We start from the raw sequence: 13,652 nt of genomic DNA, 5'->3' as shown, positions 1-13,652 counted from the left end.
GGAAATTTCCCTGGAAGATATTTATCATTGGACACATATTATCATTCAAGAATATATAAATGAAATTGCACATGTGTAGACACGAGTTGATTTAGCATAACAGCAGTTTAGGAATGTTATCGCCACACCATCCATTGCTTCGGCGTGCCGCTAATACAAATGTATAATTCAAATAATTCAAATACATATTTAATTTGCTTGAGGCTTGTGTGCAAGAGAACAAATTACAGTGTAGAAAAAGAAGTGACATATTAACATATGTCATCTGCCAGGCTCTGGTTTTATGCTAGCTGCTCAGTGCCTGTTCAAGTTTTCCATTCACGTCTCTTAAAAGCTGCCATTCTGACCATCTTGTGCAGTACCAGACTCTGTAAATGACTTCTTATGATGCATGCAACTCAAAGGGCTATACTGTATGTGCTGTATATAATCACAAGCATGTAATTTCAGCCCATTTACCAAGCTGTTTCAGAAGTGCCAAATGTAGGCAACATGTGTAGATAACTTGGTGGAAGTCATGATTTACACATGCCAGATAATAGGATGTGTCATTGAGGCAGGATGGATCTATACTTGTGCATTAAGGGCAAATGCTAGCCAGCAAAGGAATTTATAAGCATCTAGACTTTTCTCAAAAATGTAACAACGCCTGTGGGCCGCAGCAGCTGCAGAATACCATATGGAAGCCACAAGAACTTTGATAGGTCATCTTGGGATGTTTGTGTTTTCTCCTACAAGGTTCTGATGCTAAAGGAGATTGTTTATAAAGAAACTTGAGTAAAGAAACTGAAGGCACCCCGTGCACAGCAGTGCTTCTCTCCTGGGTGCCAGACGGCTCACAGTAAACCACAGTAAACCAAAAAAAAAAAAAAAAAAAAAAAATCAATATTCCAGTGCACACTAAGATACTAATATTGACACTTTTATTAACAGATTACATTAAAAATAAAAAGGGCCTTTTTTCTTTTGAATGTAATCTGTTAATAAAAGTGTCCAACCCAGCATCCTGGTGTGCACTTGAATATTGATTTTTTGGTAAACATGAGTAAAGTTTATGAAAGGCTCAGTATTATAGTCCTCTCCTTTTCTGTAAGCAAAGCCGAATGTGTATTACTTCTGCTCGCTTTGAAGGGTGCTCACTATCAAAGTGAATGAAAGAACATGAGTACTTCAGCTGTCAATGTGGCTTGGCAGTCTGCTTCTCTTTATCACAACATGAATGAAAGGATTTTAAGCTGCACAAATCAAAGTTTTATATAAACAATGGATCAAAAGATTAATGTGTAGTGTGAAAGGGGTTCATCATAATGACAGAAACACAGATCATGGTCACCCAACTCCACAGTTCTCCTCAGCTCTACAGTGTTTTAGCGTCTTTCAGCTTCTGTTTTGGGTCAGGCTCACTGGTCTCATCGGCTTTGTTCCCAGCAGCAGCAAGCAGGGGGTTTCAACAAAAAAGCTCTAATAAACCCACTGTGCACTATCTGCCCAGCACCTGCAGCAGACAGACAAAGGTAGCTGTTAGCTGATGAATATTACATTTGCAGCTAAATGAACTGATATTTGTATAAGGAGTAGTACCAAAACAGAGCTAAATGGAGGGTGAGTATTGGATTTGCATTAACCAGGTGGCCAGTAACACAAAGCCAAATGAATGTAAATATTTGGTCCGTGTCTGCTGGCTGTGTAAGTAGCCAACTGTTCGCCATTTTATCTTTATAAGGCCATCATGTAAATTTTGTGTTTACAGCTTGTGCAGCAGGTCCTGAAAAATCGAATACTACTACTACTACTTTGCCATAATTATTGTGGAGTATATCGTTTAAGTATGATACAGCCTGATAATATGCAACATCCCCTAGTGTAGCAGTGGTGCTATCAATAGGTGAAATCAAACCCTACGCTTAATGTATCCATGGTGTGAATATTATACATTTTGACACAGATGTATAATTTCACCCAAGTGTTGCTGTCATTATCACTTATTTGAAATAATCAGCTAAACTTGAGGGAGACAAATGATTTTCAATTGGAACCCTTCTGGGAAAATCTGCAGAACATCACTGAATCCTATTAGAAAACCTATGAAGAAAGTGTGATGATGGTTGATGATAGTTATTACTATTGCATGTAGAACATATGCTCCAATTTGTACCAAACAACTTTAAACATTCATATTGTGACACAATCCAATAAAAGTGTTACATGGTTGGCAAATTCCTCCACTTGCCTGATTAGCACTTCTTGGCATTTGCTGTAGTAGATGTGATCAACCTTTAATTACGCTGATTAGCTTCCAAACAAAGAGAAGACAACTTATAATTGTACTTGTGGATACTAAGTTTCCTGAAAATATAAAATGTCGACCTCTCTAATGAACTTTTCTAAGATTTAACAAGCTGAGAGAGCAGGATAAACTACAGTAACGAGCCTTCTTGTTTTAAGGCTTTCAAGTTGAAAACAGTATATCAGTATATCAACTATGCTGTGTCTAGGGTGTACAAGTCTATCTATAATTTAGTTTCAGCAACATATTGCTTGGATCCAGGGAGAGATTTATCATTAAGGTTTATTATTTGAGCTTTGGCATAATCCTTTTAAGTTGTTTTAGCAGAGAATTCTTCATGCTATTGGACAAATTATAAAGCATGAAAAAGATCATCTATCACTGTCTTGATCACCAAGGTGCATGTGCTGGTATAATCTACAGCCATGTAATGCTCCGCAATAAAAATGACAATAAAAGAAAAAAAAATTAATGAAAAAATGTTCACCAAAATGCAATTGGACAAGTTCACAAAAAAGGGAGCACATAGGCTATATGTTATAAATATCAGCCGCTTCATTTCTACCGCTGCTCTTTCCAAAACGGCTCATCTAGAGTTACACTTTGACATTATGTTCAGATGGTTATGCAACTCTCAGTGACATTTATGGTATAATCTGGAAGAATGCTCATGTGCACCTGTTTGTTACATATTATATAACCAAGATGTTATTTGAACAGTTGTAAATGACAGCTGCTGCTGTTCATTCACTGTGGAGTGATAATGAATCCAGACCCAAAGGATTAACACTTACAGCAACAATGGCTGATGAAATTGATTTATTTAATTAATTCTTTTTCTCAGGTGGATCTTGATAAAAAAACAAAACACACTCACAGACTGATCAGACTCAATGATATTTGTTTTCCCAGGAAAAAGTGGAGCTGATAAATATTAATGAGTTTGACATAGAATACAGAGTTAAAGGATATCTTTGTTTGGGTGTATAAAGAAATTAAAATATGAAGAAACAGCGTGACAATATCAAGAAACTTATGGGAAAATTGGCACCTGGACCACAAAAACCTCTCTGTATCAAGAAGACCTAAAAAGAGAACAGACTCTACAAACACTGCACAAGAGGCAAAACTCAAGGACACCATTCAAATAGAGAAGAGGGAGAAGAGACGAGAGATGCTGAGAGAGGGTGAAGCAGGTAATTTCAGATAACACATGATGTGAGAGCAGTTTTGAGCAAAGACAGAGCAACGAGCATTTACATTTTTCCTGACAAGGATCTCTTGTCGCTGTGCGAGTAGTGTGATGTTGTAGTGCTGCAAAAGAAGGTCAGGTGGATAGTTGGGGTCAACAAAGCGGGTGACCTTGATATTTAAGACCTCTGTTCATATCCAGTCTCCTACCGACGGTCAGTGATGGTTTCTTTTAACTCTAATCACAATTGTCTACTAACCTTAACCAAGTAGATTTAGGTGCCTGAACCTAACTGAGCTTTAACCATAGAGGTAGCAGAACAGGAAACACTAATATGAATCATTTTAATAACAGTGATTTGTAACAGTTTTGCAAGGCATTAACAAATGAAGTAATCCTGCCAGTATGGATGTCAGATCAGAAATGGCTCACATGGCCATTTTGGCGATGACAAACATTTTTTTGTCGTTTAGGTTGGAGGACTTGTTGATAATGTTCTATTCACCGAGTTAAAGTGACTGTTTAGTTGTGGCAACATGGCTAAAAACAAGTGCGGGGGCAAAAGTAACACAAATAGTCAGATAATCATACAGGGAGGGGAAAAGCAAGATGAACTGTAAAAGTATTACCCTTTTAAACATCTGTCACAATTTACAGATGACATCCCACTATACTGACCCACCGTACTCATTGTAGTTGTGCACACACACATACTTTCTATGCAATGAGGGATTACTACCAACATTTTGGGTGCACTTGCATTCGGTTTTACCCATTGATAGAGTACTCCACAGATTTAGCATTGCACTTCTAACATTGTCGCTCTCATGACAGACATTTAAAAAAGGATCAAAATCAATGCAGCAGCACCAGAGATATTGCCATCAGTTTAAATGGAGATCCATGTGTGTTATGCTAGTAGCGGCTAAAGTAGCTTCAAGCCACTAGCCTCAAGCAGAGATAAAAAGTGTACTACAGAGGCCTGTTAACCTCACTTCTTCCTAACTCCACTAACTTTTTCATTTCAAACTTTTAGTCTTCAGTCCCAACTGACATGTCACTTAAGTCAATTGATCAGATTTCACAGAGCTCCTTTATACAACTTTATTCACGTATGCAGTAGTACTTCCCAAGAGCTGGAAACTGACCTTGATGAGTAAAATTGGAGCAGTTCCCCTTTAATAAAGTGTTTTAGACAATCAGACTAAACAGTTGGATTTTTAAAATTTCTAACACAATCAAAAGCTTCAAAGCAGCTACTGAGTGAACTGGAGGTCCAGAATTAATTTTCAGCCCCAAGATCCAACTTTTAATAAAGTGGAATTATTCTCTAAAGTAAAAGTTGAGTTCAAATGTTAGTTGCTGCCTGTGATTTTAAGTTTTCTTGAAATTTCTATCACATTAGAAATTCATAAAAGAAGGTTACAGAGGTGGTTTTTAATCCCTTTAACATTCAAGTCCTTGTTTGGTCACATTCTGAGCTTGAAAAACTCAATTTATCTGATCAAGGTCACCCTTTGAAAGTAAAACGCTGTTAGCATTCAGAAGCATAGAGTAACCTTGTTTTTCTAATTTGATATCCCTTATCTATGTAGATGGTAGATGCACTGCTTCCCACTCATTCACTTACATTCACAGCTGGGAGCTGCCCAGCAGAGTCACAGTTCTCTGCTGTTGGCCACAGAGCAGCTCCACAAGGGCAAATGGGGGTTAAGTTCCTACATCAAGAGCAGTTATATGGTAGTGGTTGAGGGAAGAAAAAAACAGTCCTCATTCACTTTCCCTATTTCTTGTTTTACTTCCTGTGTCACCCACATGTTCCCTCCGTCAAGGACAAGAGACAAGAGGAATCAAAACAAGAAGAAGACAGAACACAACACGGCAGAAACCTTGACAAAGCCACTTGAGCCCCCGCCTGAAGAGAGCTTCAAACATGAGAGTTATCAGAGCTGAGAAGAAGAGTCTCCACCCCCTCACCAACAACTACCTGTAAGGATTCATCTTCTTCAACCCCCCAAATCCCAACCAGGTCACCCTCCTCTCCAGTCACTCTTTCTCCCTCCTCCCCCCAAACTTACATCCCATCCCTTCCCCGCCCTACTCCCATTTTGTCTCCCCTAAACCCCCCCTCGGCGTCCACCTCCATCATTGGCTTTAAGTCCTCAGCCAGTTTTGACACATTCGTCACAGTTACGCCCCCCCCCCACATCCTCCCATCCCCCTGCCCTTCCCTCCCATCCATGGCATGCATCAGAATCATCCTCTGTCTCCCCAGCGTGATAAAAGCACAGCACTTCCAATTATTTGTTAAAATGAAATTTAAAATACAGCAAGATCTAACTGATATCTGCTGGGTCCAGACTACAAGGCTGATGGTCATGAATATTCCTTCCCAGGACAAGCCGGGGCCCAGTGTGTTGGTTGCTTCCTCAATTCCTGTCTTGATAGGTAATAGAAAAAGAATGGCGGATCTGCTAAGAAACAGGTAGCACTCAACCAATTCTGCAAATTTATCAAATTGAGCATCCATTCCTCATCAGCCACAGCCTGCCACAAAAAATTGGGCAGACAATGCTTTTAACACACTAACTTTAGCATTATTAAATGTCAGGTCTTTGGCAGGAAGAAAATTTTTAATCAATGATTTTATCATCAAGCACACTTAATTTGACTTTTTTTTAACTGAAACAGTGCAGCTGTTCTTATTGAATCAACCCCTCCCCAGCTGGCAGGAAACGTTTCCACAACATTGGCTAACATTATCTACAAGTTCTAATAATGTTTTAAAGAATTTTAATCTAATGTTCAAAAGCATTTTAAGCATGTTTATCAATTCAAATAATGTTCTAATAAGGTTAAATGCTAAATCAGCAGGAAATTTTATTTTGGTTCTCAGAATGTTCTAGGTTAACGTTCTCTAAAAACATTCTAAAATGTTTGGTGATAACATTGTTAGAACATTATGCCCTAACATTCTCATTCACTCTCATCAACATTTTCCGAATGTTGCAGTGAGAATGTTCTTCCTTTGTTACCATGTAATATTGTGGGAATGTTTTATAAAAGACCATTCTATAATATGTTACCTCAACAACGTCCTCAAAACATCCTCAGAAGAGCAGTTAAAACATTATGTCTTAGATAACATTTAACCTTATAGGAACATTATTTGAAATGATAAACATCCTTAAAATGTTCTTTGAAACATTTTCTTTAAAAAATGATTAGAACTTGTAGGTAACATTAGCCAATGTTGTGGGAACGTTCCCTTCTAGCTGAGTTAGGTCTCCCATATTCCCTGTACTCACCTCTGTTTTTTCCCTCCCTTGTGCGTGGGTTTGTCCCCAGTTTGTCTATGTTTATGTGTCTATGCTGGGCGTGGCATCCTTGGGTGCGTCTCAAGTCTCTTTATTTTATGTCTCCTCGCTCCTCGCCTTAACCGGAAGTTGTTCCTGATGCGCCATTTTGACAGGCATCCCAAGTCTCTGAGGAGCGAGGAAACATGAGAGCAGCCTTCACGGAAGTCTTTTACCAGCCGACACGCCCCCTTATATCAGTTATTGATTGGACGCTGCAGCTGATCAGACTGATCTGATACATCACTGCAGTTTCATACCGAAGTGGAGACAGATTACAGATTAAATTTAAGTGTATAACTCCCAAGTTTTATGCTTTACTTGTTTTCTGATTCATCATATATAATTGTCGGTCTGATCAACAAAAGAACCATAAACAACTTTCTTTATTTATTAGAAAGATTTTTCTTTTCATGATGTTTTTTTCTCCATTAAACTGTTTCTTGCTGACAGACAGACTCTTCCTGACTTCAATTTTATCAATAATAACAGTTAAACACATTTATATTTTACATCATTTATCGTCATTTCCATTCACTCACATGTGAGGCTGAAAATTCCTGAGTGTCGGGTTTGATATGAGTTACATAATTTCCATTTTCCCTGAAACATTTAGCCAAATACATATTTTCCAGTGTTCAGAAGACACCCTGATCATATTCTGGGTTATTGAATAATGAATTCATTATCAGGATTATCAAAAAATACAGACACAAATAATCAATAAATAGTATAAACGCATTCTGCGAGTAGAAATGGTTCCTGTGCCTCTGAGCCGGGCACAGTATAAATGCAGAATGCAGGTTTTTATTTAGGTGTTTGTTTAACAGGTAACAGGCTGCAGAGAGAAAACAGCTGCTCTAGCGGTAATTACTGTGCACCTTTATTAGTGTCAGCACAGTGCACATGTGTAAAGACACAAACTCCATCAAAAGTTTCTACAGCTGTAAAAGCCGACTGACGTGATCAGCTGTCGCTGTAATCAGAAACGGACGTCCCTTCACATGACGCTTCAGAGGAAAGCACGTCTCATGTCTCTTAAAACAAATTTCCTCGTTTCCTCTCTCCTCCTCCTTTCCTTGCGTCTCTCCATGCATCCACAGTGGGAGGGACTAAGACGCAAAGAAAAGACGCAAGTGAGGGAAACGTGGATGCAATTTAAGAGACTTGGGATACAGCCCTTGACTCCATCTCCCACTCTTCAACCAGTGCACCTGCAGCTGACCACCTAATCAACTCAACAAGCCACTGCAGCATAAAACCCCGACTCATCCATCAAGACCCTGCCAGATTGTTCAGTCTACCATGCAGTTTACACTCCAGTTTGCCTCAGTTTCCAGCCACGAACAGCGTCATGTTCATCACCTGTCTCTGGTTTGGACCCTCAACTCATTGCCTGCCCTACTCTACTAAGAAACCCTCTTGTCTCCAACCTGCTTTTACAACACCGAACCCCTCACCTGCTCCACCCCAGCTGCCACTCTCTGCCCCACTCCGATATTGGACTCTGGTGATTTCAACCACACTGTCTGCAATAAACCCTTTTCTAAACTGCTTCTGTCTGAGTCTGTGTCCTGCATTTTGGGTCCTAAATTGAGTAATTATAACAGTTTAATGTAATGTTATGACAATATTATCACTAAACATGTTAAGTGATAATAACCAAGCATTTTTAGGATGTTTTTAGAGAACGTCATCCTAGAACGTACCAGGAACCAAAAGAAAACTTCCTGCTGAAAATGTTTCACAAAGAGCGTTTGGGAATATTGTTTTAACAATGTTATCACTAAGCATTTTAGGATGTTTTTAGAGAACATTATCCTAGAGCATTCTACTCAGAACGTTTTTAGAACAAACAATTTCTAGCCGGGTACCAACTTCAGTTTTATGAGTGAAGCTAGAGTGCATAAGAAAAGGAGGTGGAGTTGCCATTTTGTTTAATGATTCTCTCCAATGCAAGAAGATATCTTTTTTGAAACTTTGCTTCTTTTGAATATGTGGCTCTTCAGTTAAATTTCTGTTCTCAAGCTGTATTTCTAAATATCTATAGGCCACCTACATACTGTGCAAACTTTTTTGATGACTTCACTCATATTTCTCCCATTTTAGCTTCTCTGCACTGGCTCCCTATAAAATCCAGAATAGAATTTAAAATCTTTCTCCTCACCTACAAATCCCTTAATGGTCAGGCACCATCATATCTTAAAGAGCTCATAGTACCCCTTTACCCCACTAGAACACTGTGTTCCCAGAGTGCAGGCTTACTTATGGTTCTTAGAGTCTCCAAAGTAGAATGGGGCCGGCCCAGGCTTGCCTTGGACCAGCCCCTAGTTATGCTGCTATAGGCCTAGACTGTAGGGTGACTTCCCATGATGCACTAAGCTCATCTCTCCTCCTCCCCCTCTCCATATGTACACATTCATGCCCTATTACAGCATGTTACTAACTTGGCATCTTTCCTGGAGTTTTGTGCTTTCTCGTCTTGCAGATGACCTTTGGCTGGGGACTGCCTGCTGTCCCCTTGGTCCAGCTTTATGCCCACTGTTACCATTATTATTATAAGTCATATTTCTATTATTATTATTGTTGTTGTTGATATGCTTCTCTGTTTCTCTCTCTCCCCCCTCCTTCTTCCTCTCTCAACCCAACCGGTCAAGGCGGATGGCTGCCCATCTAGAGCCTGGTTCTGCTTGAAGTTTCTTCCTGTTAAAGGTGAGTTTTCCTCACCGCTGTCGCTAAGTGCTTGCTTATGGGGTAATGTTGGGTCTTTGTAAATTAAAGAGTACGGTCTAGACCTGTGTGAAAAGTGCCCTGAGATAACTTCTGTTGTGATTTGGCGCTGTATTAATAAAATTGACTTGACTTGACTTTGCTGGACTGATATCTATAATCTGTATTGACTTTGACTGTATTGTTGGTAATTTTAACATCCATGTTGACAACCCCCAGGACAGAGGAACTAAAGAATTGTATTGTGTTCTTGATAACTATGGACTGACTCAGCGTGTGACAGAGCCCACACAAAACAAGGAGTACACTGTGGACTTAATCATCTCCAAAGTTCTGAACATTTCTAAGGCTGTGGTGACTGATGTTACTCTCTCTGATCATTCCTGTGTTTTCTTTGATTATGCTATCTCCATGCACACAAATGTTCAAACAGAGGTAATCACAAAACAGTACTGAAAACAGTTCACTGAAAACACCAGTGAAATATTTATTCAGGCTTTCTCTACCACACAACCCTCTCTTGGGTCTCAGTCAATGAGCTTGTAGATCATTTCTATTCTAAAATCACAAATGTTATTAATGTTATTAATGCCATTGCACCCAGTAAGGTGAAGATGGTCTCTGGTAAGAAAATGGTCTCCATGGAGAAATGCCACACTGGTCAGAATAGAAAAAAAGAGTTGAAAAGCTGAACACAGGTGGGCGAAAAACAAATGCCCAGGTTCATTATGACATCTGTAAAGAGAGACTTTGCATTTACAATTTGGAACTGAGAAATGCAAAGCAGTCCTTCTTCTCTGACATCATCGCCAAAAACAATAATAATGCATGCGCCTTGTTTGCTGCTGTCGACAGACTAACAAACCCTCCTGTGTCAGTAGCCTCTGAACTTATATCCACCAGGGCTTGCAATGAATTTGCCTCCTTCTTCATTGACAAAATTCAGGAAATCAGACAAGCAGTCAGTGCCTCCATATCAGGTACAGGATATGTGTTGTCACTGTGTCCACTTAAAATCAATTGAAGTAGTGTGACACAATTTTATCCGATCAACCATAAAAACTTGGAGGACATTATACAACATCTGAAATCCTCCTCCTGCTGCCTTGATATTCTGCCAAGAGGCTTTTTCAAAAATGTTTCTAATTGCATGGCCTCAGATCTTCTACAAATTGTAAATATGTCTCTCAGGTTTCTTTCCACATGCCCTGGAAACTGCCGTGGTCAAGCTTAAAAAAGAACAATCTAGACAACTCACTAATGAACAATTATAGGCCCATATCACACCTTTTTTTCTGAGTAAAAAAGGTTAAAACCAAGTAAGTTTTGACCTGTTTTTAAGTAGAATCATTGAAAAAGCTGTTTTTCAACAGCTGAACAACTTCTTGGTGCTAAGCAACTATTTTGATGTCTTCCAGTCAAGATTTTGAACACAACACAGCACTGAGACTGCTCTTATTAAGGTCTTCAGTGACATCTACTTAAACATAGATAGCAGCAGAATTTCAGTCTGGAAAACTGGGTGGGACTTTCTGGCACTGTACTAAACTGGTCTGAATTCTACTTAAAGGACAGGGACTCCTTTGTGTTTATAGGTAATTACACATCTGAGCGACAAAAATGACCTGTGGACTTCCCCAAGGCTCCATTCTGCAGCAACATCTACATGCTCCCACTAGCTCAGATTATGGAAAACAACAAAATATGTAACCATAATTATGCAGACAACACACAAATTTAAAGCAAAGCTAAAACTGAAGTAATTGTTTTTGGAGCCAAGTTAGAACAATTAAAAGTCAGCGATCAGCTTCAGTCAGTAATGTTAAAAACCACAAACCAAGTCAGAAATCTTGGTGTAGTCATGGACTCAGACCTGAATTTCAACAGATAATTACAAAGTCAGCCAACTGTCACCTTAAGAATATATCAAGGATTAAAGGACTTATGTCTCAGCAGGATTTGGAAAAACTTGTCCAAGCATTTATCTTCAGTAGACTCAACTACTGTAATGTTGTCTTCACAGGTCTCCCTAAAAAAAAAAATCGATCAGACAGCTGCAGCTGATTCAGAACACTGCTGCTCAAGTCCTTAGTAAGACCAAGAAAGTGGATCATATCACTCCAGTTCTCAGATCTTTACACTGGCTGCCTGTCTGTCAAAAAATTGATTTTAAAATACTGCTGTTAGTTTATAAAGCACTGAATGGTTTAAGCCCAAGATACATTTCTGATCTTCTGCTACGTTGTGAACCATCCAGACCTCTCAGGTCGTCAGAGACAGGTCTGCTTTCTGTCTCCAGAGTCAAGACTACTAACTACTAAACATGGAGAGGCAGCTTTCAGTTTTTATGCGCCACATAAACTGGTCATCAGGTATGCTGCAATTCTCAGTTCTTTTAAATAAAGGCTGAAGACTTTTCTGTTTGCTGCTCCCTTTTATTAAATCAAATTTGAGGCTTTTGATTTGATTAATATCTTACACTGCACTGTAACTTTTAGGCCCTGTTTACACCTGGCATTAACATGTGTTCTTGTACCAGCGGAGGACTTTCTTCTATCCACTGTAACACTTAAATCTATCTAGTCGCTTGTTTTGTGTATAGTCGGAGTATCGGTAAGCATGAACCACTGGAGTTAAACCACCCACTACAAAAAACTGCAGAAATAAGTATGCTAGTACAAAAGAGTGCAAAAATAACTATAGTGGCTCACCCCTATAACACACAGAGCCCACAAATTCACAATTAACAGTCATACATTCACAGTTCTTGAAATTTTACGGATGAATGTGTAAACTAAAATACATACTGACCTGTGCATCTGTCCAGGAGCATGATGCGTGATGCGTGATGGCGGGACACTAATTACATCGGGTTCCCCACACGACTATGCTCTATACGCTGTCTGCATGTCTGTAAACAGCCAACAAATACAGAAACGTCAGCGTACAACATCTTACAATTTGTAGGTATCCATTACCCTTACATGTGTATCATTTGATATTTCGTATCAACAATCATATTTTACATGATATTTACCTTCAGAAACAGTCCATAATAACCGGAAAACATTGCACGCTCACATCGCGGTAAACAAGATGGCTTTCCTCTTCCGGTTCTCTCTCCAAACCGTTTCCCAACATCCTTTGCGCTCACAGGGGGTTTCCCAAATTTAGACAGTGCCATCTGGTGGTGTTAATAACTACAGTCACGTTTTCCCACCCGGCTACTTATAAATATATATATAACAGCGAGCAGCGAAGTAAAACTAAAAACTGTCGTTATCAACTTGACAGGACAGAAGAGACTATCCAGCAAAGTTAAGCCTCTTAATTTTTTTTTAGACAGACAAGCGAAAAACAAGTTCTTATTTGTTTTTGGTTTAATTTCTATTCCAATTGTCGATTTGATGAGGAAAACAGGTTAGCGGACTGGGGCGAACAGGAAAAGATGAGAGGTGGATTACGGTTTTTTTTAATTCACATGAAAAACGGAAACCGAAATAATACATTTCTTTACCCTGTTATCAAAAAAGCTGAACACAGGAGGCAGCAATGCAATTCCCGTGCCTAGTCTGCCAGAAAATAGAGGATATCAGTTAAGTAGGCGGTCCTTCAATGTGGCCCTGGACGCATTGCATTTACACTGCTAGATGAATGTGGCCACATGTGGCTCAGACCACCTCCGAATGTGGTCTGAGTGATCGGATCTCAATGCGTCCTCAATGCGTCTTGGGTGCGTTCACACCTGTACTTAGAGTTGTCCACTTGTGATCGGATCACCTGAGACACATGTTAATGCCAGATGTAAACAGGGCCTTACTCTCCTGTTTTATCTGTCTTACCCTATTTTAGCTTATTTTTTTATTTTCTATTTAACTCTTTTTAATTGTATTTAAATGTCTTTTATATTGCTTTATGTTGACAAGCTCTATAATGACAGGTGTGAGTAATCACTCAACCCACACAGGGTGATAAACATCTCAAAGCAATTAATACTTCAATAAAGTACACTGAAAAGAGTGGGTATATAAAGGCCATACAGTAACTACTTTAAAAACAATTCATCAGAAATATCACAAATGTCAAA

General features: G+C 39.2%; 1 long non-coding RNA gene across 10 annotated transcripts in view; it reads right to left on the bottom strand.

The window, feature by feature from the left end:
• LOC121893696 overlaps positions 1 to 13,273 on the bottom strand; it is a 46,078-nt gene extending 32,805 nt beyond the window's left edge. For 2 of the 10 annotated variants that reach the window (XR_006095399.1, XR_006095406.1), the window contains exons 1-2: positions 12,603 to 12,765; positions 12,377 to 12,476 (exon numbers count right to left, since the gene is read on the bottom strand). This is a non-coding gene — a long non-coding RNA (uncharacterized LOC121893696). Of the gene's footprint in view, positions 1 to 1,181; positions 1,496 to 3,319; positions 3,373 to 12,376; positions 12,477 to 12,602 lie in introns of those variants that run through there. The other 8 variants (XR_006095401.1, XR_006095397.1, XR_006095404.1 and 5 more) reach the window with 8 other exon arrangements.
• Between the last annotated feature and the right edge of the window lie 379 nt (positions 13,274 to 13,652).

The sequence above is a fragment of the Thunnus maccoyii genome, chromosome 3 (assembly GCF_910596095.1).
Source record: "Thunnus maccoyii chromosome 3, fThuMac1.1, whole genome shotgun sequence".
In the NCBI taxonomy this organism is placed as follows: domain Eukaryota; kingdom Metazoa; phylum Chordata; class Actinopteri; order Scombriformes; family Scombridae; genus Thunnus; species Thunnus maccoyii.
The sequence above is the reverse complement of the archived record's forward strand: the minus strand, read 5'-3'. Positions and strand labels throughout refer to the sequence as shown.